The sequence below is a fragment of the Rattus norvegicus genome, chromosome 2 (genome assembly GCF_036323735.1).
Source record: "Rattus norvegicus strain BN/NHsdMcwi chromosome 2, GRCr8, whole genome shotgun sequence".
NCBI lineage: Eukaryota > Metazoa > Chordata > Mammalia > Rodentia > Muridae > Rattus > Rattus norvegicus.
In genome coordinates, this window is record NC_086020.1 from 118,998,777 (window position 1) to 119,023,331 (window position 24,555).

The 24,555-nt window shown below is 44.0% G+C and overlaps 1 long non-coding RNA gene across 7 annotated transcripts in view; it reads left to right on the plus strand.

The window, feature by feature from the left end:
- Positions 1 to 24,555, plus strand: part of LOC103691527 (uncharacterized) — a 621,145-nt gene that overhangs the window by 102,584 nt on the left and 494,006 nt on the right. For 4 of the 7 annotated variants that reach the window (XR_010064227.1, XR_010064229.1, XR_010064226.1 and 1 more), the window contains exon 2: positions 2,569 to 2,634. This is a non-coding gene — a long non-coding RNA (uncharacterized LOC103691527). Of the gene's footprint in view, positions 1 to 2,141; positions 2,473 to 2,568; positions 2,635 to 24,555 lie in introns of those variants that run through there. The other 3 variants (XR_010064228.1, XR_005500859.2, XR_005500865.2) reach the window with 2 other exon arrangements.

Below are 24,555 nucleotides of genomic sequence, written 5' to 3' on the forward strand. Positions count from 1 at the left end.
CCTTCAAGCTCTTCCAGTTCTTTCTCTGATTCCTTCAATGGGGGTCCCGTTCTCAGTTCAGTGGTTTGCTGCTGGCATTCGCCTCTGTGTTTGCTGTATTCTGGCTGTGTCTCTTGGGAGCGATCTACATCCGGCTCCTGTTAGCCTGCACTTCTTTGCTTCATCCATCTTGTCTAATTGGGTGGCTGTATATGTATGGGCCACATGTGGGGCAGGCTCTGAATGGGTATTCCTTCTGTGTCTGTTTTAATCTTTGCCTCTCTATTCCCTGCCAACCTTGAGTTTTCTATCTTGGACTGATGAAGACAGTCTAAGGTCTGGAGCTCTGATAAACAGATCAAGGCAGTGCAGTCTGAGACAATGTGGAGGTGTTGAATACAGCAACGGTCACACCCCATTCTTGTTTCTCGATCCATACATAAGTGAACTCCATGTTATCATAGTGCTGTCATTGTGAGTGTACACTAGAGCCACTCATGCCAAGATCTGGAAGCCAGTAAGTCCGGTCACAGATGCCCATCCAAATGTGGCCTCATTTGGACAATTGCTGCCATGGCCAATATTTATAGCATTTCTCAAGCTTTTAGGCAGTTAAAAGCCCTTTTATATTAACAACCTTATATTGCTCTGTGTTTTAAAATAGCACAGAAATCTCTCCTGCTCACATAGGTTTTTACCTAGGTATATGTATTGTATGTGCAGTGTTAGGCTGTATTTTCAGTAATGGGGACAACTGAACCCTGGTTTTTATTCCTGAAAAGATACTTTCTTTACTATCACCCTGAATTCAAAAAGCAATGGACAAGTGGCCAGGAAGTCTAACCCTGTTTTTTTATTTAGGAAGGTTGAGGGCACTTCTATGGCAATTCTGTTGCAATAGCAGAGGGTAAAGGACTTCAATTATATCTGAGGCATTTGGGTGACTTTGATTAGAAATATAACAGTATCCCATGCGATGGGACGAGGCGGAAGCACCCATCCCTTTGTGGGTGTCTGCCGAAAGAGCTTTTTTCACTGGTGTCTGAGAGCATCTTCACTGAGTCCCGTATTTCACTGGGCCTCACTAAAGTTCCAAGTTTTAATTCCGGTTACAGCTTAGACTCTAAGCTGCTTTAGGTTCCTAGCAGAATTGCCTTGCTGGTCAGGAACCCGAAGCAGAGGATAAACACGTTCTTCCGCAGTGCAGCATTGGGAGCCTGTGCTGTTTGTGATTCTTTTTCATTTTTCAGTTTTTAAGTGCGGCTCGGTAGAAGCCTTATCCTGAACACAATGCCACCGTTAATAGCGAATGAAATGACTGAGACTGAGTGGGGGGGTGGGAGGGAAGGAGTAGGCGGAAGGATTTCGAGCCGACCACTGCAAACCACAGGCTGCAATTATCTGCAGCTGAGAACAAGTCGCTTTTAATGTGTCCATTTGGCCAAACGAGGGAGAATTATAGAGACTGCTCTCCTCTCCCGTCCTCCACTCTGTCTTCTTCTCCATCTTTATGTAGTTTACCATCCATAATTTCAGGATGTGTTTTGCCTCTTTAAGCTGTTTTATCTATAGGCTTATGAGGTCAGTCATGTGTGAATTCCTTTGTTAGTCATCTCACCTTTTGCCTTGATGATAGAAAATTGATCAGGCCTAAAGTACAAGCTCAATAGACAACCCTCTTGGTCCTTTGTCTAGGAGAACAGCTACATTGAAGGCCACGAGCAGGTAGCTATTAATATGACAGGCGCTCTATCTCCCACTGTAATTTATAATGAAATACCTAATCTCCATTATTTTGATCCAAGCAGGCGATCCCATGAAAAAGTCTTTTCATCCAGTTCCCAATGGCTGTTGCATGAGAAATGGCAAACCAATAATTTTTGTCAAGTTTTTTAAGCCAACAGAAATGCTTTTCCACGGCTGCGGTTTCAAAAGGCAGAGATAAAGCTCATTCACCGCGATGAATGGAAAAGCCATCTGGGGTTTTCTTTTTGACTTCCTTCCCTTTTCTCCATCCTTGTAATCAAATTTGAGCAAAATGAAATGGGGCTTTCTATGAAAGTACCTTTTGTTGATCTGAACGAGCTGGTAATTTACAAAATACCCTTCCTTTGTGAGGAAGGCTAAAGAAAAAAAGAATCCGTAGCTTTTAAAGCTGGGCCTTAGTGGGACTCTAAATGCAATGAAAGCAGTCTGTGTGGAGAGATTGAAATGCATTTCAAAGCCAGGCCTGACTAGGGGGGCACGGAGAACAGATCTATGAGCTTTCCCGAGGAAGGGAAAAAGTGAATGGAGAGTGGGATTGAAGCGGGAGCTGTGGACCCGGTGTTGAAGTTACCGTGGTTCTGTGGATTCAGTCGTCTCCAGTTGGGGCTGAAGTTGGATGTCTTGCTGTCCAGGAAGACTGAGCAGCCTGGCTGGAAAAGTTTGGAGCTCTGCGTGATTGTAAAGAACGAGGCTGTGATGATTCTTCAACTTTCTCCTTTCTCTACGGTGTGCTGGGATCTTGTGGGAACTACCTCGAGAGAACCGGGGGATGTGAATTTCCCGTCGAATAACACTTACTTTCCTCTTCTTTTTGCCTGCTAGATTTCTTCGCACCACCCCTCTTCACCCCTTGGAACCGGAAGGATGTGGATAGATGTCTTAAGAACAGTGAGTAATATGTGCTGTTTTCTTCCATGCCTGTTCAGGGTTCGTCGCAACAGAGCTGAGGGTCGCTTGTTGGAAGAGTTCGGAATAACCGTGTATGCCTTGAAGGGAAGGGGAATTCCTGCCATTTTTTGCGTTGTTTGATGTGAATTCTGGTTGACAGTCTGTTCTTTACTGGTGACAGTCAGTGCTCTCACTGCTGCTTCCTCTTGTGTTCTGTGTGATGGTGAGCGTTGAAGAGCATGGAACATATGCATGCTAGCTTAGCAGTCTAATACACAATGTGATCATCACAGGCTCTAGCTCTGAGGTGATTCTGTGTGCCGAGCACCCCTTGTGCATTGCAGTTTTAATTTACAGTCACGATGATTTCTCTTCATCTATGCATGAAGTAAAACTGTATTATAAATTATGCGAGCATATTTCTTCACAATAAACATCCAGAGAGAGGCAAGAGTTGTTTTGCTGCTAAAAACCAAACTGTTTTAAAGGTGACTTAAGCGCAATGTCGTCATTTAAATATTTCAATGAACTATAATTAAAATAACAAATGTAGTTTCCTGTTTGAGAGAGTGAGGAGTGCCATTTTTTTAACTTCCTGAAAGTCAGACAGATCTGTTACCTGAAACATTATACTTTGGATTAGAGCGGATGCCACACACAGGTAATCTTAAAAGGGCAAACGGAACATTGGCACCTGCGAGTAGCCACAGTGTTATTTTAAGTTTGAGAGGTAGCTAGCCACAATGAAGCCAATGAGCACAGCCTGTTTTGGTGTCTCAGGGTGGCAGGAGAAGTATTTATGTTGAAGACCACATTTCTAAGGGGGGGGGCGGCAGAACCCCACAGAGGCAACCTTCCCATTTCCAGAGCCAAGAGCAAAACAACAGCAGTGAGGTCAGGGGCTTTAAGAACTGTTTAACCCTTTAGACTCCTGGCTGGAGGTCTGCTGTTTTTTTAAACAGAGATGGTGAAATGTAGAAGACAGGACTCAGGTGGTCTCACAGGAGTCTTGATGAGGGACAAGCCCTGTTCCTCTGGCTGTTTGTCCCATGGAATCTGAATTCCCAGAAGTTTGTCTCAGACAGGTCTGTTTTCCACACTCCGATGGGTTCTTTTTCTCAACTTCCTAAAGGCACATCTCTGCCTTGTGGTTTTGAGCAATTACTGCCTCCTAATGCCTGACTTGAGAACAGCATGTCTGGCAAGCTACCGTGAGGGTGGCACTGGGGTACTGCTTTGTGCTGGTATTGCAGCTTCAAGGGGTTTTCACTCTGATTTATAACAGTTTCTAGAGAAAGAGACTGAAACATGGGGGACAGGGCTTAGGGCAGGAGGAAGAGCAGGTCAGCGTGTGTGGTAGTCTATCTCCGTGAGGTGGTGTGGTGCTCTATGTGCTAACACTGTCAGTATCTGGAAGTGATGCTGTACACTGTGGACACTCATCATTGCTGACCCTCAGCAGTGATTATGTGTGCTGTTTGCTGGTCTTGTTCGTGTATAATCAATAGTTTATTTTTGGTAAGTTTTCTCAGAGCTTACCTGTGAGTGCTTCTACTGGGATGGACATACTTTATGTTCTGTGAAGTGTCTCTGCAAAGAAAGTATTAGAAATGCGTTATCAGACCAGAAAGCCCTTAGGGCTTAACTGTTCAGCCTATGGACGATTAACTGTCTGCTTAAAAATTTGAGACTTTTTGATGGCTCTTGTTAGTAAAGCGGTGAGAATTCCCTCTTCCATCTGGTTTAAACAGTGTTCTGTAAGACTGGTGTCTGTGTGCTGGGGACCTAAAGAGCTGGTTAATCCCTGAGTAGTGACCAGGTCACCTGGATCACTGCATTTCTGGCTTGCAAGCCTCCTATTCTTTGACATAACAACAGGTACACTACATATTTTATATTTTGTAAAGTCAAAGCAACCACCAATCAGCTAATCCATGGATCTTAGGAACCTAAGATCTATGTGGTACCCTCAAAAGTTACAGGAAGAGGGAAAGGTGAGAGTTCTGAGAGGCGTTGATGTGTCTGAGACTTGTTTGCAGGTTTTGGTGTCCTGCCTGCTTGTGAGGGCTGCTGGGGCCTTTTGTCAAGACCCAAGGCTGCTCTCTGCCTAGAAATGCCACCAAACTTTTCCAGTGTTCTGTAGGGACTTGTCCGACCTGAGCAGAGGAGGAGGATGAAGATGAGGATGAGGAGGAGAAGGAGGAAGGGGAGGGGGAGGGGAGGGAAGAGGAGGAGGTTGGAGCTGGACTTTACCTTTCCAGGCATGTCAGGGTCTGTGCCCTGAGGTTCTGATGGTCCCCAAGCTGCCCTACGGGTGGGTGGAGAGCTTGCTTTGTTCTCAGGGTTCAGAAAAGGGACTGCCTAGTCTTAACTCTAGGCTCTGTGGGCGCTGCTCTGGGCTGGTCACTGTCACATTGGTAGACCCTCACTCTGTTTAGGTATCAGATGGGACGCCTCTGGGAAGATGTGAGAGGCGACCTCTCCTTGGAAACATGATCGGTCCAATCACCTTATGTGGTGATGATGAGCAATGGGTTTTCTCAGACATGGACATCACTACAAATCCAGAGGCATCGGGTTCTGACGGCAGTGAGAACAAAGCACACTCGAGTTCTGATCAACACTAAGATTGGTCCAGTGACGTCATGACTCTGGAGGGAAAAGCACCAACTGCCACCATGCATTAAAACTGTAGTGGAAAGATGGATGATCCAATTCAGAACATACATTCTCTTGTAGCCCCACCTTCTGCATGGGTTTTGACGTAGCAGCTGTAAATAATTAGGTCTAAGACTCAGGGACAAAGGAGCCACATACATAAAAAGGTCACGTATTAATTTTTTTTGAGACAAGGTTCTTTTGACTCCGTGTTTACTGTGGCAGAAACAAAAGTGGGAAACCCTGTCATCCCACACAGAAAGTACGTCATTCACGATGCTGCTCACTCTCAGGTTTAAAGCCACGGACTCACAGAGGGGAAAGCAAGGTCAGAGGGAGTCTGCACTGACGTCTGATCATACGGGCATCGGAAGGGTGTACTGACTAAACAAAGGCCTATGCTCTGCTCATGCCTAAGTAACCTTTGTGGTAACACAGATGTCTGGGGCTCCTCTCCTGCCTTGTGCATGCATATCTTCTGTCTTAGTTTGTTTTCTGGTACTGTGATAAACCCCCCTGGTTTAAGGGAGAAAGGGTTTATTTATGCTCAGTATGGGCAGGGAAAGCATGGCAGTGGGAGCTTGAGGGAGCTGGTCATGCTGTGTCCAGTGCTGGAAAGCTGAGAAGGGTCAGCACAGGCTACTGCCAAGCTCTGTTTTGTGATCCAGTCCAGGATCCTATCCAGGGAATGCCGCCATCCACCGTAGAGGAGTCTCCGTAGCTCTATCAGTGTAGTCAAGGGGCTGTTTCTAAGTTAATTCCAGATCCATTCAAGTTGACAACACGCACTAGAACCACACCCTCTTTCTAGTTTTTGTCACAAGACAGTTCAGAGCCACAGACCTCAGTTCTCCTCTGAATTTGTAAAAGTGAATCTGCTTTCCGGATGAAAGAGCACTCAGTGGAGATGTTCCTACGGGAGGGGAGGATTTACTTTGCACAGTTCATCAAACTTTCTTGAGCACCCCTGGGTTTCAGAGCACTTTCTTAGCTGGTTAGCAACAGAGGTCTTCCTTTTAACCCTTTCTTCACAGTCCACTCAGCTCTCCCAGGTGTCAGGCTCTGCTTCTGGACCCCCCTCTTCTGTCTCCATCTTTAACCCACTCACGTGGCAGCACACAGGAGTAGTCCAGTTTGTCTCAGCACCCAGAACTAAACATGCCTTAGTCCAGCGCCAAGCTCAGCTTAACCCCTAAATCCTGTATGGCAACAGTTCCTATCCTGCTTCGTGGCAATGACCATCCTGTGTGGATACAGACAAGCCCACCACCCATTTTCCTTGAAGGAAAAGCACATGGGTCTTTTAGACACTGCCCTGAAAGCATATTCTTCAGCAGGACTTTAAACAGGATACAGGGACTATCTCTCCAACAGTGTTGCTCAGAGGTTCCATTGTCTCTAGTTGCTGTAGTGACTGAATCAAAGGTTAAAACCCAAACCCAAACCAAACCGAATGACTTATAAAAGCATTAGTGTACATGGGGCTAAGATCAAGTTCTTAAAGACTAGATCTGAGCAGAAAGCTCAGGTGGGGCAAGAACAGTTAGAACATGGGAAGAAAATAAAGGAAAACCAACTTGCCAAGAAGCAGCCCACTGTGTCTTACTTGCCTGTGCATATCTTACAGATTTCATTCCTGTGGCCATGAGAAGTGATACTCGAAATATGCACACTAAACAAGCAAAGGCAGGCTTATGCCAGAGGTCATATCTAGGAATAGAAGATGGCTGGGAGGCCTTGAGAGATGGCAGCTGCATCTTCAAGATCAACGCAGAGTAGTTGTGACATCTGCCATGAGGCGGTAGTTGCACAGTACAGCATTTTCTGTATAGATTTTCTTTTAAGTCCTTTGCTTCTGCCTTTGGTTTAAATACTTGGTGTTATGTGGTTTAGAGAGCCTTGAACTTGATTGTCGACCACTATGGGTCTTCTAGGAGATGATGTCAAGAACATCCTCCACATGCTGACGACATTGCTCGGGTTGTCATACTGAAGGCTCAACCTCAATGCCCATTGCTGATGGCAGACTCCTTCCACAGTGCTGTGAGCCAGGTCAGAGCTGGAGGCGCCTTTCCTCCCAGTAAGATAGCTGCCGACAGAGTTGGTATTGAGTATAAATGCTAGACTACGGGGCACTTAGAACCATGAACATAATGACTTGCAGACTCTCAGTTGTTATTGTTATGAAGAGAGGGAAGGCTAGGCACTGTCCTGACAGCTTTAAGGTGGAGCCAGCGGGACACCCTTAGATGAAGATCTAAGCACAGCTTTGCAGTGCTGAAAACCCAGACCCAGAGCCTGAAGGGATCACGTGCCCCTCTGACCTCCTAGGGAACTGACATCTTTCTAGATATAAACTTCCTTAGACACATAGCAAGTGCTTGGCCGTCTACATTTTATAAATAACATCTATAACACAATCTCACCCCCCTCTTTTTGGGGGTTGTTAGGTGTGGCCAAAGAGAAAAATCACTTTTTATAACCTCCTAGTCATTTTAAAAATGGGAAAAAAAATCACTGTCTTTTAATTTTTTAAAAATGAATTATTATTTATTGTAGGTGTATGGCTGTTTCGACTGCTTGTATTTCTGTGGGGCTTGCACATACCTGGCTGCCCACAGAGAAGGAATTGGATCACTTGAGCGTGGAATTACAAGTGGTATGAGCCACTATATCAGGTGCTGGGAATCGAACCCATGCCCTTTGCAGGAATGATAATCTTAACCACTGAACTCTCTCTCCTGCAAGTCACTCTTTTTTGTTGGATAGAGGCTCCCATGTAGCACAGGTTAGCCTCAAACTTGCTATGTTAGCTGAGGATGACCTTGTACTCCTAAGCTCCTTCCTCTAGCTCTCGAATCATGCACATCATGCCTGGTTTATGCAGTGCAGGGGACCAAACCCCAGGGTTTTATTCATGACAAGCACTGAGCTATACCTTAGACCCTGAACAAATAACATTTATGGTTTTCCAAGAAACCCCAGCTGTCTGTAGGGGTAATACAACCCGCCATCTGGGCAGTGAGACAAGATGAACCAAGGGTTATAGGGACAGAGGGAGGAATGGGGAGAGAAAGGGAGAGTTGTGAACACAAAGTTTTAAAGTAAGTCACTCATTCTGAGGCTTTAAAGGTGTTTATTTAGTATCCAGTCTGTGCTTTTAGGGGACAGAAAGTCTTTGTAACCTGAAGTCATACAATTTTGGAGAGGCACATTGCTTTGGTGAGTTGGAGCCTGGATTATCCACCGCGAGGGAGAGTCATGGGATGAGACAGCCACTCAATTCTGGCTGTGGGGATCATTGGGTTTCTATTTATAATTTCAAAACTCCCTTGATATATTTAGTATAGAAACATAATTGTGCATTTTGGGAAAAGCGCAAAAATGCCATTGTTTTAATGACTGAGGGAGTGTAAGCGAGGACCCTACATGCTCATCATGGATTGCTTCCTGGGTCAGTCATCCTCACCACTTAGAAGGCTCTGAGAGAGGTGTAGGCATCTTAGGATGCATTTGGTATTAGGAGAGTGATGAGATTTTGTATATTCATTTAAAGAGGATCTAGGGAGCCCAAAGATGGCTCACATATACGTTAAAATAGGCAAAAAGCATTTTTCACCTCAATGTGAGTGGTTGAGGGGAGTGGACAGAGAAGAGCCTTCCTAATGATCATTCTACGGAGCTTTGCTAGGGAAAAGGAGGAAAACTCAGAGCCAGGGTAGAACTGAGAAACCAAGGGAGAGGTTTTTTTTTGTTTGTTTGTTTGTTTTAAAAATTGGATGAAGGGAACCCTATTTGTTATTTTGTTTCATTTATTGCACATTTTCATTAACCATACATGATACTGTGTTACTTAAGGTCATTTTCATAAAACATGTATTGTACATGATTGTATTCCTTTAGTGTGCCTTATCCTCCTTTTCCTCCCCACTGCCTCCAGTTAGCTCCTTCCCACTCTTTCCTGTTAGCCCCCCTATTGCCTTTTGTTAACTCCTCCCCATTTCCTGCCATTAATCCCTCCCCACTGCCTCCTGTTAGCCCCTCCCCATTCCCTCTTGTTAGCCCCTCCCCACTCCCTCCTGTTAGCCTACTAGGGTCCCCTAGAAGTTTTGCTTTACTTTCATGTCAAATATACTTATATAATTTTATGTATCTATGTAGAATCTAGAAACTACATATGAGAGAAAACATACAATATTTGTCTGACACTAAGTTCACTTAAATACAACTGTCTCTAGTCGCATACATTTCCCTGCAAATAACATGACTTCATTCTTATTTTTGGTTGAAAAAAATCCCATTGTGTATGTGAACCACCGTTTCCTTACCCATGTCTGCTGTTGGGCACCTACATTGGTTCCATGTTTTAGCTGTTATAGTCGTTCTGCAGTAGACATTGATGTGCATACATCTCTGTAATATGCTGACCTGGAGTCTTTGAGGTAAATACTCAGGAGCTGTACAGCTGAATCACTGGGAGATTTAGCTTGGGAATTTTGAATCTTTACACAGATTTTCATGAAGGTCAGAGTAGTTTATATTTCCTCTAGCAGAGTAAAATGGCCCCTATGCCCACATCTATCCTCTTACTGTAAGGGCTCGAAAATCACTGAAAGATCCCAGACTTAGGTAGTATGCAAAAACAAAGAGCATTTATTCTGCAGAAACAACCAGCATGCGGGGGTCAGCCTTCACATGGCAACCCTAGACAAAGGCACACAGGCCTTCTTATAGGGAACTGGGGGACTATCTAGAAGGATTAGGTAATCTAAAATTTCAGGGTGCATCTGGGGGGAGAGTCACAGGTGGTCAGTGGTCTGCATTCCTATGTCATGAATGTTTAACCATATGATGAACTAGGACTGCCCAGCACAGAAGGGTCATTCTGAGATAAGATAGTTCCCCATTTTTGTGGTTATCCCAGCGATGTTCTTTGGGAGGGGGTTTTATGATCTTGTTCTGGATTTTATAGTCTGTCCCTGGAACTGGTGTCTTACAGCCTTTTTAAAAATTAGGCCTGGTCCTTAAATGGAGCTACATGGCATTTATGTTGTCCTTCCACTAGCATTTGGGGGTTTTGTTTGTTTTTGTTTTGTTTTTGCAATGATCGCTATTCCACCTGGGGTAAGAAAGTCTCAGTACAGATTTGGTGCACGTTTCTCAGAAGGTTGGAGGCCGAGCACTTTCCTTGCGTTTATTGACCATTTACATTTTGTCTTTTGAGAATTGTCTATTCACTTCATTAGCTCATTTACTAGTTGGGATGTTTGCTTTCTTATTTAGTTATCTAAATTCTTTGTGTATTTTAGATATTAATCCTCTGTCCAATTCCAGCTAGCAAGGATTTCCTCCCATTCTGCAGGCTATATCCACTTGGTTAACTGCCTCTCTTGCTGTACAGAGCCTTTTAGTTTCATGAGTTTGCCTTCGTTAGCTGGCACAGACAAGGTGTTTTAATACCTTTAATGTTCTTTCATGAGACAGTCTGGGGTAGCTACAAGAGGACACCTAGAAGAGGCTCAGGAAAACCAAGTTAACTTCAGTCATTGCTCTAACCCAACAGTTATTCACATACATGCGTGTGTGTGTGTGTGTGTGTGTGTGTGTGTGTGTGTCCGTGTCCAAGGGAGCCAGTTTAACACCGTAGGTAGGGAACTGAGAGAGAGTAATTCAGGGTGCGGTACATAAGTAAGTGAGAGAGAACTTAGTTGGTATATTTGGCTGTCATTGGGAAGGTCAATTCAAAGCAAGGCCATCAAGACTGGGGACTTCTAGCCTATATACAGGTGTGTTGAGGCAATGGGAAAGTATAAAGGTTTAAAATTGAAATATATTATGAAGTGGAATGTGAGCTAAAGAACACATAGTCTTGGGTTAGATCTTGGGTATTCAATGAGGTTGTCTCTAATGTTAGCAAGCTAGAAATGATTCAGTTCATCAAAGTAGCATGAACAGAAGTATGAGGAGTAAATGTTGGGTTGGGAATGATGTCATGGATAACTTTCCCAAACGAAAGGAACTCACGAGGCAGCAGAGAGTTGAAGCTCAGAATGTAGTTGGCTGTATGGTGCCGTGTTGGATGTTGGGTTATTAGGTAACTGTGATAAAAGATCTGGAAGGAGATGTTCAACTTGTTTTACTGGGGGGACTTAAATTTCTGGCTTAAAAACTTATTTTACTTGATATTTATTTATTTAATTTATTTATTTTTTGGCAACATGCAAGCCATGGAATTCCTGTGTGGATCAGAAGGTAACTCAAGGGAGTAAGAGTTGGTTCTCCCAGGAGCTGTGCTCTATGGATTAAGCTCAGGTCATTGGACTCAAGTGCTTTTATCTAGTAAGCCAGTGGCTCTCAACCTTGCCAATGCTGCAACCCTTTAATATAGTACCTCAGGTTGTGGCGACCCTCTCAACCATAAAATTATTTTCATTGCTACTTCACAACTAGGATTTTGTTATTATTATGAATGTAAATATCTGATATGTGGGATATCTGATATACAACTCCTGTGAAAGGGTCATTTGACCACCAAAGGGGTCCCGACCAACAAGTTGAGAGCCCCTGCACTAAGTCACCTCACTGGCCTTGTTTTTGCTTAAAAAATACTTATTCAACTTTTAATTATGTGCAAGAATGTATATATCTATGTGTAGATGGCACATAGAGGCCAGAAGATGGCATCAAGTTCCCGGGAGCTGGAGTTACAGGCTACTGTGAGCCAACTGGCATGGCTTCTAGCAATCCACCTTGGATCCATCCACTGCAAGGGCAACAGGAGCTCTTAGTTGTGTAGGCAGCCTCCAGTCCTGGTTTAATTCCACAAGCAATTGGAAGGTTTGTGAACAAGAGAAAAGAAGAAGAAGAAGAAGAAGAAGAAGAAGAAGAAGAAGAAGAAGAAGAAGAAGAAGAAGAAGAAGAAGAAGAAGTTGTTGTTGTAGTAGTAGTATGAGTCAGAGATCTGTGTCAAGAAAAAGAGCTTAGCAACCAAACCAGAACTTTGTGGAGAAGACAGTCCATGAAAGCACTTCTGGGCAGCAAGACACAGTCAGCGGAAGGGACTTCGAGGCCCATTGAGGTGGTGGTGCTGGGAGGAAAGACCAAAGGCCAGCTCGCCATTGCATCAGAGCTTTATCTAGTGTTGGTTATGTCATAAGCAAACATAGGGCCTCTGATCTCAAGGAGCTCCCAGAGAAGTATGTGAACAAGTCTGGAATAGAGGAAGGTATCAGAGGTAAAGGGACAGACACCCAGCTCCTATTGTCACTCCCAGTGGTCTGAAGGCTTCTTCTAATCTTTTGGGGACTTCAAACTCGGGCCAAACTGGGATTTGTGGCTTTGACAGAAATGAATTTCAAGACTAGCCAGTAGAAAGCAGAGTTGGAGATTTTCTTATAGATAATTTTTTAAAAATATTTTATTTATTTATTATATATGAGCACACTGTAGCTGTCCTCAGACACACCAGAAGAGGGCATCAGATCTCATTACAGATGGTTGTGAGCCACCATGTGGTTGCTGGGATTTGAACTCAGGACCTTAACCTCAGGTTAAGAGCACCGACTTCTCTTAACCACTGAGCCATATCTCCAGCCCCCCCTTATAGATAATTTAAAGGGAGGTTTAAAGCCTGAAGGTTAAGAGAAAGAGGCATTCACAAAGAAAGACACACCCACATCCAGGAGCGCAGCTGTGGACTTCTCTAAGAGAGTCCCAGAAACGAAGACACACCCAACAGCCTGGACAGGTTCTTCAAGAGATTCTGGTGATGAACTGTCTTAGTACTAGCTGTGTATATAATTTTGGCATCTCTCAGGTTACATCTCGAAAGGTTGCTAAGAAACCTTTTTCTCCTTTCATTTTCATTTTCAGAAGTAGGAGAAGAGGTTTTTCTGATATGCCTTGAATCTGATAAGGTGAAACCAGGAGCCACCAGGGCTGCAAAAGAGGGTTAGGAAACTCTCTCTGTAAATTAGGTTTCTGGTGAGATTCCTAGAAAATTGCAGGCTTCCAGCTGGGAAGGGAAAAAGGCCAGAGGCACTTGATGAATGATGCTTCACAGCTGGCCAAAGGCCACAGCCAGACCCCAGGTGAGGGCTCCTTTCCCTTCCTGTGCCCCATCATTTTCTGCCTTTTTATCCTGCTTCAGATGTACCTGAGAAGGGAGATCACACAGGAAGACATACTTAGGGAGAACAGATAGCTGATAGATAGATGGTTGATGAGAGATAGATAGCGAGATAGACAGATAGATAAAGATTTACATATTACTAAAGAAAAAGTGTAAAGAGGGGCCTGAAAGGGGCTGAGGTTTTGCCACAGAGACAATGTTAGAGGCGCCAGCATGCATCTTCAGTGAAATGAGAAAATTGTAATTGATGTGGACCAGATGCTGATGGGGGAGTTAAGGAGGAGGAGATAGAAGGGACACGTTCAAATGTAAATAGATCTCAGTCGCTGGGGGCAAGGTAGCAGAGGAAGAGAGCTAAAAGGTGATTATTTTCTCGAACAGCACCGAGAGAACTCAGTAGTGTGTGTGTGTGTGTGTGTGTGTGTGTGTGTGTGTGTGTGTGTGTGTTTCTCTCTCTGTGTGTACACGTAACAGGAATTAAAGATGAACGATTCATGAATTTGAGAGGGAAGATCAGTGAAGGAGCTGGAGGGGGAAAGTAAAGGGTGGAGTTGATATAAATATAGTAGTGATGTAGGAGGTTTTAAAAATTAGTTAAGAAAAGCAAAGAAGTAAACAAATAAATATTGGTGTTGTAGATTGGCTCACAATGGCCTTGAACAAGTGAAATAAACTCTTCAGGCTTTCCTTTCCTCTTCTGGAAAGCAATGATGATAATGATGATGATAATAACTATTAAATAATTATATAAGATGGTTGGCATATGTTTAAAGCTAAATAAATGTTAGTGTGTGTGTGTGTCTTAAAAAACAGATAATTGTACTCTAAGTTTCAGCAGAAATGACAGTATCATTCCACATGGAAAATCAAGATAAAGACTCACATGCATGCTTTGCTTTTGCACTTGATTGAGTTTGGAATGTGAATATACCTTTTAGTTCATAGTCTGTAAAAAGCATGAGCAATTTAGAATAGACCCAGGTCATTAGATTACTATCAGATACATAGCCAAGGTCACGATGTTAAAAGGTAAAGCTGTAGAGGGAGAAGAACATAACATTTAATGTAATTTGTCATCATTCTGTTTATGGTTGTTTGTGTGTTAGTATGTCAATCTGTATGTGAGTGTGGGAGAATGTATGTATGTGTGAGAGAGTGTGTGTGTATGTCTAAGTGTGTGTTGTAGTATGGGTGTGTATGTGTGTGTGCATGTTTACAACTATTTGTAGTCAGGTTTCTCCCTTTTACTGTGTGCTCTGCTGTTGGGACTCAGGTTTTCAGACTCACATGGCAAGTGTTTTTATTCACTGAGCCATATTCCTGGCCCTAAGTGGAAAATCTAAAGGCAAAAGAAAGGGTTAGGAAAGTTAGGGAGCTGTCGATGGGCTAAAAGACAAATAGGACAAGCCATCACTGTAGGCTCTTACCTAGCCAAGGAAGGCTTTGTCTTACCTTGTGTTGCCTTAGGTTGATCCTTTGTATTTAAACCAAATTGGCACTTAGATTGTTACTTTGTATTTAAACCGAATTGGCACTTAGATTGTTACTTTGTATTTAGATTGTGAATTGGTATTTAGATTACTTGCTGTCAAACAGAAGACCCACACAATGTCATGAATTTTAGCAGCTAAGAATTTGGTCAAAATCAAAGACACCCGCTTGCTGCTAGGTGTTAAGCTGTGAGCAGACATGTTTTCTCACTGCTGTAGGGAAATGTGGTCAAAGGCCCCAATTTGAGGTTGTAGAGAGACTGGGAGAGCTGAGCAGGCTTATGTGCATGACTGAATGTGGAGAGGAAGAGGCACCAAAATAGAGACCTGTCAGATCAGAAAGCAAGGACTGAAGAGAGCATGTTTAGTCTGCACTGTAATGTTTCTGCCAGACTTTAAGAAGATGATGGGCAGAAAGAATCCAGCACAGGGCTAGGTTTCTAGAGGTATGAGCGATTCTCTGGACCTTTGCTCCAGAAGCACACATGGGTGGGCTCATGAATACACATACATATTCACATAAATACACACACCTTCACTTGAACATACACATTCATACACACAGACACACAGACACACAGACACACACACACAGACACACAGACACACACACACACACACACACACACACACACACACACACACACACACCACACTCAAACCAAACAAACAAAATCAAAGCAAACAAGCTTAGAAGACCAAGACTTAGTTCCTAATCAGCAGATTTTGGAGCAGGCAGGAGCTATGTTCCAATGTGAGGCAGTGCTGTTTAAGGAACTTGACCAGCATTTCCCAGGTGGGTGTCACTGGAGGTGTTAGCTTAAGGAGTTAACAGGCCAGAGCCTAAGGTTCCATCCACCCAGTGACTGAGTGACTGGGGTGTGCATGAGAGTGCCTGGAGAGCCAGAGGAGAGGCTGTGGTCAGAGTAGACTTAGCTTGCCTTGGTAGGCTGCTGTCTTAGTTAGGATTTTACTGCTGCGGACAGACACCATGACCAATGCAACACTGTAAGGACAACGTTTAATTGGGGCTAGCTTACAGGTTCAGAGGTTCAGTCCATTATCATCAAGGCAGGAGAATGGCAGCATCCAGGCAGACATGGTGCAGGAGGAGCTGAGAGTTCTACATCTTCATCCAAAGGCTGCTAGGAGAAGACTGACTTCCAGGCAGCTAGGCTGAGGGTCTTAAAGCTCACACACACAGTGACACACCTACTCCAACAGGGCACAGTCCCTAATAGTGCCACTCCCTATGCCAAACACATACAAACCATCAGAGCTGGCAAAGGTGTGTGGAGAGCAAGGAGAGGAGTTGTGTTTGCTATTGCACATGTTTAAATATTATTTGAGTATTTTGAATATTTTAAAGCCTCAAGTGAATTTGTGTTCAGGAAAAGATGGAAGGCACTTAAAAGTCTTTATCTACAAAATAGCAAGTTTCCAGTGGTTCTTATAAAGATCATCTGCCTGTACATGTGTAAGGACCACTAGAGAGGTGCACAGTGGCTTATGAACACACAGCATCCTGTGTTTAGAAAAAAAGCACCCAGGATAAAAACAACGTAAGAGAGAATGGGTTCCTTTCGGCTCATGGTTCAAAGTAATGTCCACCCTGCTGAGGAAGTCAAGTGGCAGGACTTGGAGCATCTCATCGCATTCCGTCCAAAGTCAGGAAAGAGAGAGCAATGGATGTTTATACTAATCCTCAGCTACAGTGAGCTCAAGGCCAGGATTAGAGAGGTAACTGCTAGTAAGGTGCTTGTTCCACAAGTGTGAGACTCTGAGTTCTGTCTCTAGTACCGTGTAAAGACATTTGGTACAGCAGCACACTTGTAATCTCAGTGCTGGAGATGTAGAGAAAGGAGGTCCTGGGACTTGTTCTTTAGTTACCTAGCCAATCGGTGAGGTTGAGATTTAGTGAGACGGCCTGTCTTTAAAAAAAAAAAAGAGTATAGGTGGACCGTGAGTGATGTCTTGGTCACTGTTCTATTGCTGTGAAGAGACACCAGGACTAAGGCAGCTCTTTTAAAAGAAAGCATTTAATTGGGTACATTAAATTGAGGTTTGGTCATGGCAGGGAGCATGACAGAATGTGGGCAGGTACTGGAGCAGTAGCTGAGAGTTATATCATGATCTGTAGGCAGAGGGATACTCTGGTTGTGGCATGGACTTTTAAACCCTCAAAGCCCACCCCCAGGGACACACTTCCTCCAATGTTAACACACCTCCTAATTCTTCTAATCCTTTCAAATACTGCCACTACCTGATGACATTCCTAAGCATTCAAACATAGGAGCCTATGGGGACCATTCTTATTCAAACCACCATAGTCTACCTCTGGCTTCTACATATATGTGTGTACATGTGCAATGGCATATACACATACATGTGAACATGGACTTAAACATGGCACACACAAGAAAAGCAAAAGAAATTAAAAAATAAAAGGAAAAGAAAGCAGCAGGTTGTCAGAAATTTATAATGAAGCAAGATTGGGCGTCCTTAGGGGCCAGATCCTGTCACAGCCTGAGTTTCTGAAGGAAGCCTTAAGATTGAAAGATGGATAAAGTCAGAGAAGTGGGACAGGAGTAGTATGTAGAAACTCTCATGCTGGAGAAATGTTGGGGGTACTTAGGAGTGCCAGATGAAATTACACACCATTGTGGGGTGTAGCACTCATGAATGTGGGCAGACTGTATCAGAGTGCAAACCCTTGAAAAATCATATTAAATTTCCCCTTGTTTTGAAATGACTTTCCCTGGGGTAAATTAAATTCAACAATTGTGTGTTTAAGGAAAATTTAATCTCTGTTCCTCCCTCCAGGAAGGTTCAACACCCCCCTCCCTCCCCTGTTTACGATCAGTGAGCCTCCTTTTCATGATGGAACTAGCTTACCTTGTATGCCGTGTGTACTCCCTGGCTCTATTCTAGGGTTTCTTGCACAGCCTCCTTCTGTGCTCTCCAGGCTGCTCCCGGGAGGTACACCTTGCACTCAGCCCCCATACTTGTGATGCTGTGCAATAATTCAATCCTAGTGTTTTCTCTTACTTTTGGTTAGCCCACTACCAAGCACAGCATCCTCTACTTTTGAAACTTTGCAGATTTTGTTTTTATTTCCTTCCCCAATGCTTAAGATATCATTGTCCAGATTCTCCAGCATGTGTCCCACCCCCACCCTCCACAGTCTCTTTTAGGACTGAAGCTAGCACATACTCACATATATGTTAGGAAGTGCTCCACATCTGGTTCATACTCCCAGCTTTTCAGGTTCCCTTTATTTCTTACTGCTTCTTCTTTTGTCTTATTACCACCACCACCCTGCCTTGTTTGTGCTGTCCCATTTCCAGCATTCTCTCTTCTACAACTCAGGGCTCAATAAACTTCTTCCTTTTTCCTTGTTACTTTACTCCAAAGTTCTCCCTTCTTTTTTAACTGTACTTCTCCCAAATCCATTAACCTTTTCCCATTCTTCAACAGAAGACCTTCTTGTCCATCTGTCCCAGCTCCAGCAGATTCTTGATCCATTGTCATACCTCCACCTTCCCCCACCTTCCTCTTTGACCCACTGCTGAGTAATTTCTTCTTGCAATCTGCACTCAACTCCCGCTGACCCCAAGGTTTTAGTGGCTTCCTCTTGGGCAAACTGGATGGGCTTTCATCTGTGGTCTTTATCTGTCCTGATAGTTATAAGCCTCACTTCTGAAGCAAGGTAGAATTTTTTCTTTTAAGAAACTCACAAATTGTCTTCTGGACAGGTTAGTGTGCACATATTTTACATGTTTTATGACTCATTTTGCTTATTTGGATTGTAAAAAAAAAAAAAAAACCAATGTTCTTTCTTCTGAAGCTCAGGGCTGAATAAACTTCTTACCTTTTGTTACTTCTCTCCAAAATTCTCCCTTCATTTTTAATCTTAGTTTTTGCTCTTTTGCACATTTTGGTGTGTATGTAGTCTATGATTATGTACATGTTTATGGCATGCCCACATGTGTGTACATACCTGTGGAGGCATCCTCAGTTGCTTCCACCTATGTGTTTTAAGACAGGGTCTCTCACTGAGCCTGGGGTTGCTAATCTGGCAGACAGGCTGCCAGTGCGCTCCAGAGCTCCACCTCCCTCAACCTCTCCAGTAATGGGATTATGGGCACCTGGCTTCTTATGTGGGTGCTAGGGATCTAAGTCTAGTCCTTCTCCTGTGTGTCTGTCACTTTACTAACTGAGTCCTCATCCTAGTCTCCTGCTTTTTATGTTTCTAATAGCTGTCCTTATAGGAGTGCTGACATTTCAGATGGTTGTGAATGCTCAATATATAATTTCTGAACATCGCTGTCTCAGTTAGGGTTCATTACTGTGAAGAGACATGATGACCAAGGCAACTGTTATAAGAGCAGACATTTAATTGGGGCTGGCTTATAGTTTCAGAGGTTCAGTCCATTATCATCATGGTGGGAAGTATGGCATTGTATAGGCAGACTTGGTGCTGGAGGATGAGCTGAGAGTTCTGTACCTTGATCAACCAGGCAACCAGGGCACTGTCAGGAAAAGGCTCTCTTCCACAATGGGTGGAGCTTGAGCACAGTTCCTTCAACAAAGCCACACCCACTTCAACAAGACCACATCTCGTAATAATGCCACTTCCCATGGGCCAAACATTCAGGCTACCACAGTAGCCATGGTTCTTTTCCCTAGAGAAATGGTGTCTTTGTGTTGTTACCCACATCTCCTCCAGAATCCCTCTAACTCTAACTAACTTAGCAGTGTGGTTGAGCAATATAAAAGTATAATTAAAATTTTTCTTAGTTATTTTATTTCTTGTAAAAATACTTAAAACCTCTCCAAATTCACATTTGGTTGGAAATAAGAACTTTAAATATTTTTGATTTACATTGGAGAGAATATGTTACCTTCAGAATTCCAGTTAATTAAACAATTATATGAGTGATTTGGCTCCACAGGTATGGCCGGTGCTTTCCTGCCCGTGTTTGTTCTTCACAGGTTTGAACTGTGAGCAACAAGGAGTACCTAGCTTTGCTTGGGGAAATTGAGTTAGAAAGCATGAAGCTTGGATCTTTGTCACAAAAGCCTGTCACTCTGCCCCCTCGCCAGATGCCAGGGTGCACCCCCAGGCTTCTCTGATCCCCCCTTGCAGGCTTATCTTACTGTCTAATGACATTATTTAAATATAGATTTCTTCGTTCGTAAGGATGGTGCTGAAAATAGTGTTTTGACTAATAAAACAGAGAAGACAAAGAATTCAGAGACAAAGACAATGTGTGTACTGACTGATGGGTGTCATTTTAATAGCATAATTACTTGATAAGTACTTTACACGATTCAGTTTCTGCTCTTCAGCCTTACAGAGCCAGAGAGTGACTTGGTGTTGAATTGTGCCAAGTAGAGCTAAAAATCAGGGCAAATCTGTGTCCTGCAGGATTTTAGGGGACTTGTGCTTGTTATATTATTAAGTGACCCTTGTGAGGGGTGTGTGTGTGTGTGTGTGTGTGTGTGTGTGTGTGTGTACATGTGTGTGAAGGCTGAAGGTGAAGCCTAGGTACTTTTCTTAGTCACTCTCCACCTTGTGATTTGAGACAGTCTTTCAGGGCACCTGGAGCCTACTGATTTGGCCAGGCAGGTTGGTCAGTATGGCCCAGGGATCTCCCCTCTCTGCCACTCAAAGGCTAGTATTATAAATGCATACTGTGTCTGGCTTTTCAAGTGGGTACAAGGGGATCTCAACTCAATGCACCGCAAGCATTTCACTGACCTAGCCCCCTTACACGGCCCTTTATATAAAGCAGAGAGTTCAGTGAGAAGACCTCATACTGACCCAGGTCGTTTCATGGCTCTGTGCTCTCCATGGAATTTTCAAGTTGGGTACACTTTAGAGTAGAAAAAATATTGCAAACCTCCATCCCCAAATTATGAATAACTAGCAAAATCAAGATAGACAATTTGTTTAGTTCTCTACCAAGATTTTGCAAATGGCAACATCTTCTAGAACATAGAGCCTCAGCACAGTGTCTACCTGACTTACAGTAGTCCCAAAGGTGAATTATCAAAGGACATGACAAGAAGATCCTTAACCATCAGACTAACTGCATCTGGAAATATACTGAGCTTAGACCTAATCTAACCAGCCTGGCATTCAAGGCTACAATGATCATTACAGGAAACTCTGGGAGGCCCCAACCCTATTAACCCACCAAACTTTTTTATTGAACATTATTTCATGTAAATAATCTGTCATAAACGGGAGACAAGCTAGTGAGCAAATGTCTTTAGTCTGCTGGGGGTAAAAGGTGTTAGAGATACAGGTAGTGCCTAGTCCTGTCACAGAGGGTTGAGCTCTATAGGGTCTTTTAGCTCCTATTAAGGAGGAACACAGGGATAGGACACCCACCGAGGCCAGGAAGTTCATGAGGAGGGCTCAGAGAAGCCTTCTTGGGAAAAGCGATGCTCACACTGACACACACAATGGCTGAGTGAAGACCGAGGATATTTTGAGTTGGGAAGGGTATATGTGAAGTCCCAGAGACGACAGAATGTGACACACTCAGCACAGACTATTCAGGGAGATGAGAATGAAGAGAAGTGATGTTGACAAAAAGCCTACAGCATGACAGTGTGACCTCATGAAGAATGAGATCTTTGTCCCACAGAGACCTGTGTATTCTGAATGGAAGAGGGGCATAGATGTATTTGTCTTTTAGAAAGATCACCACAGATAGTGAGAGCAAGGGTGGGGCTAGAAAACAAAAGCTGACCAGGAGACTTGAGTCATATAGGTGAGAGATGACCCTGATAGAATGGGAACCTGGGCTGGTGTGGGTGCCACATAGGTGCAGAATTAGTAGAGTATGGTGTTTGAATGTTGGAAGCCAACAGGGAAGAATACAGTGGAGCAGGGAGGGATGGTGGGTAGGTAAATAGCCAGTCAAGTTCAACTCTAAAATGTGGACTTTAGATTAGTATACACAGGCTGAGGTGGCCCACCGCTCTCTGGAGGTCATTAGGGAAGTTTCTCCTGGACGGGTTAGAGGAACAGAGTCAGGAAGTCTTGACACTGGTGTCTCTGCTTCAGAACTATCTCGGTTCCCAGGTGTGATTACATTCAAAAGGGGTTGGAATTTAAGCAGTGGATGATTCCCAGGTCTTCTGTCACAGGTAGAAAGAAGAGAGTGTGTGTGAGCAACCAGGTTGTCAATGGATCTTGTGAACAGGTAGGAGACTACAGAGCCAGGTTGTCTGAGGGAGGGCCTGTCCTTAAGCGATTGTCCCAAGTGTGGTGAAAGGAAAGTGTATTTACTTTACTCATAGATGTAAACACAGGCGGGAGACATGCTACAAGACAGGTGACATGAGCTTCCCCCAAACAACAGGCTCACACCTGCAGTTAGAGCACCATGGGGCTTAGGAGAGCTGGGAGCTGCTGTAGGTCTGACAGAGGCTTAGGGTGTGTGCTGCTAGGGATATTCTCATGGACCCAGAGCTAGCTGTGCTCATGAGGCCAGTGCCAAGGCAACATCCATGGTGTATCAAGGCTACTTAAAGTTCCCTTTTCCTACGTTAAGTTTGAGGAGTGGCTGTATTAAAAGTGTCAATCCACTCACGAATAAGTTACTTCCTTTTTCATGGAAAATCATGAGTAGAATAAGGACTAATAAACTGTGTAAAGAAAGCTGCTTACCAAACAGAGGAGAAGTTAAAGTGAGTCTTCTAAGTGGTCTCAGGGTCAGGAGGATCCTGGGAGAGACTGGCAGTAAAAGATTGATGGGGCAGTCAATGGCAGTCGAAACTTCTTTGTGTGGCCCTAGGTACGATTCCAGGAAAGCCCTTCCAGATGCTTGCCATGGTAGGACAATGTTCTGATAAAGAAACAACTGGTCAGGGAATAGGTTCTGGAATCAGGCTTTTGGCACGGAAACTTGTGCTGACTACAGCAAACAGATGCCTGCAGGTATCAGATGACCTGGCTTCCTGCTCCTCTGCCAGTTAGGGTGTCCGTACCCATGACTTCTTGTCTCTCCTTGCTTCTGTGGTGTGGGTGTAAAAGCCCAGCACCACACACAGGCTGTTGTCCGAGGAGGTCAGGGGCTTGGCGCTCTGTGCAGAACCTCTGGGCTGGAAGTCGACTCATACTCCCATCACTTACCCCTGCTGGTTCTGGGTTCATCCTCCCCAAGGAAGTCCCTGAGAGGTGACTTGAGTATATTTTGTGGCAGGGGCCAGTCAAGGATCTATCTCTTCATGGTAAGAAAGGGAGGGGATTCCCTGTGCAAGACCGTAGAGCCTCAGAGCCCCTGCTCCATACTCCTAGGTGAAGTTGAGGTAAGATGTATCCTGTTCACATTTCCAGTGAATAATTAGCTCTAGATTTCTTTCAAATGCCTCACCTTTAGCAAACAGTCAGGTGAACAGAATTGTCTCCAAGAAACATGGGATATGACCATAAGTGAGGTCAGAAGGTTCTGAGCAGGGCCATTCCAGAGCATGACATACACAGTCATGCATTTAGTATTGGGGAACATTCTTCTCCCACAAAGGTCATCACCACCACCACCACCACCACCACCACCACCACCACCACCACCACCATCATCATCATCATCATCAGTCTGATCACCTTTGTTGCAAGGCTTGGGCTATTCCCCTAAGAGTGATTTCATGTCAGATGACCTTGATCATATGTCTACAGCAGGTTCAAGGACACAGTGTGCTGCCTTTCCTCTCTGAAAACGTATTGGTTTGACTTTGTGGTGCTCTGCTTGAGAGACAACTCTAAAATTATTGTTGGCCAGTGGTTGGCTCTGATCCTGGAGATCTGGGGCCTTTGACTGAAGACAGGGATGATTAATGGCAGCAGGGATGGCCTAGATGTGTGCGGATGCTGTCACTGAACACTTAGCAGAATGAACAGATTTTTGGCTCCTATAATTTAAAAAAAAAAAAAAAACCTCTCCTATTAAAGACGTATGCTACTCTGAAAATGTCCCAAAGGGATAAAACTTCAAACCAAATCACCATTGCTCATCCATTTCACCATCTAATAGCCTTAAAATACCCTCAGCTGTACACACAGACAGAGAACTGTGCTCAGAGCTCAAAGCTCAGGTTATTCATTGCAAACAGTTCTGGGATTGAGAAGGGGGTTCTGAGTACTGCACCTTTAGGTCGTTCTCCTGACAGGAATGGAAGTCTGAACAGAATCCCTGCAAGCAATGTTTCTAGCCCCAATCTCTCTCTCTCTCTCTCTCTCTCTCTCTCTCTCTCTCTCTCTCTCTCTCTCTCTCTCTCCTCTTCCCTCCCCTTTCTCTACCCCCTCTCTCTTCCTCCCTCCCCTTTCTCTACCACTCTCTCTCTCCTTCCCTTCCCCCCTCTCTCCCTCCTCTCCCCTCCCCCACCCTATATATATATATATACATATATATATATGTGTGTGTGTGTGTGTGTGTGTGTGTGTGTGTGTGTTTATGTCTGGACTTCTAATTTTTCATAGAATACCAGGCTCCCTTGCTTAAAAAGTATTCTGAAATCCATTTTAATAATTCTCCTTTCTTACATTTGCAACCCAGCCAATGGAGTGGAAAATGTCTTGGTTAGGCAGAATCTTGTCCTTCTTACTCCATTTCCTGATTTGAGCCC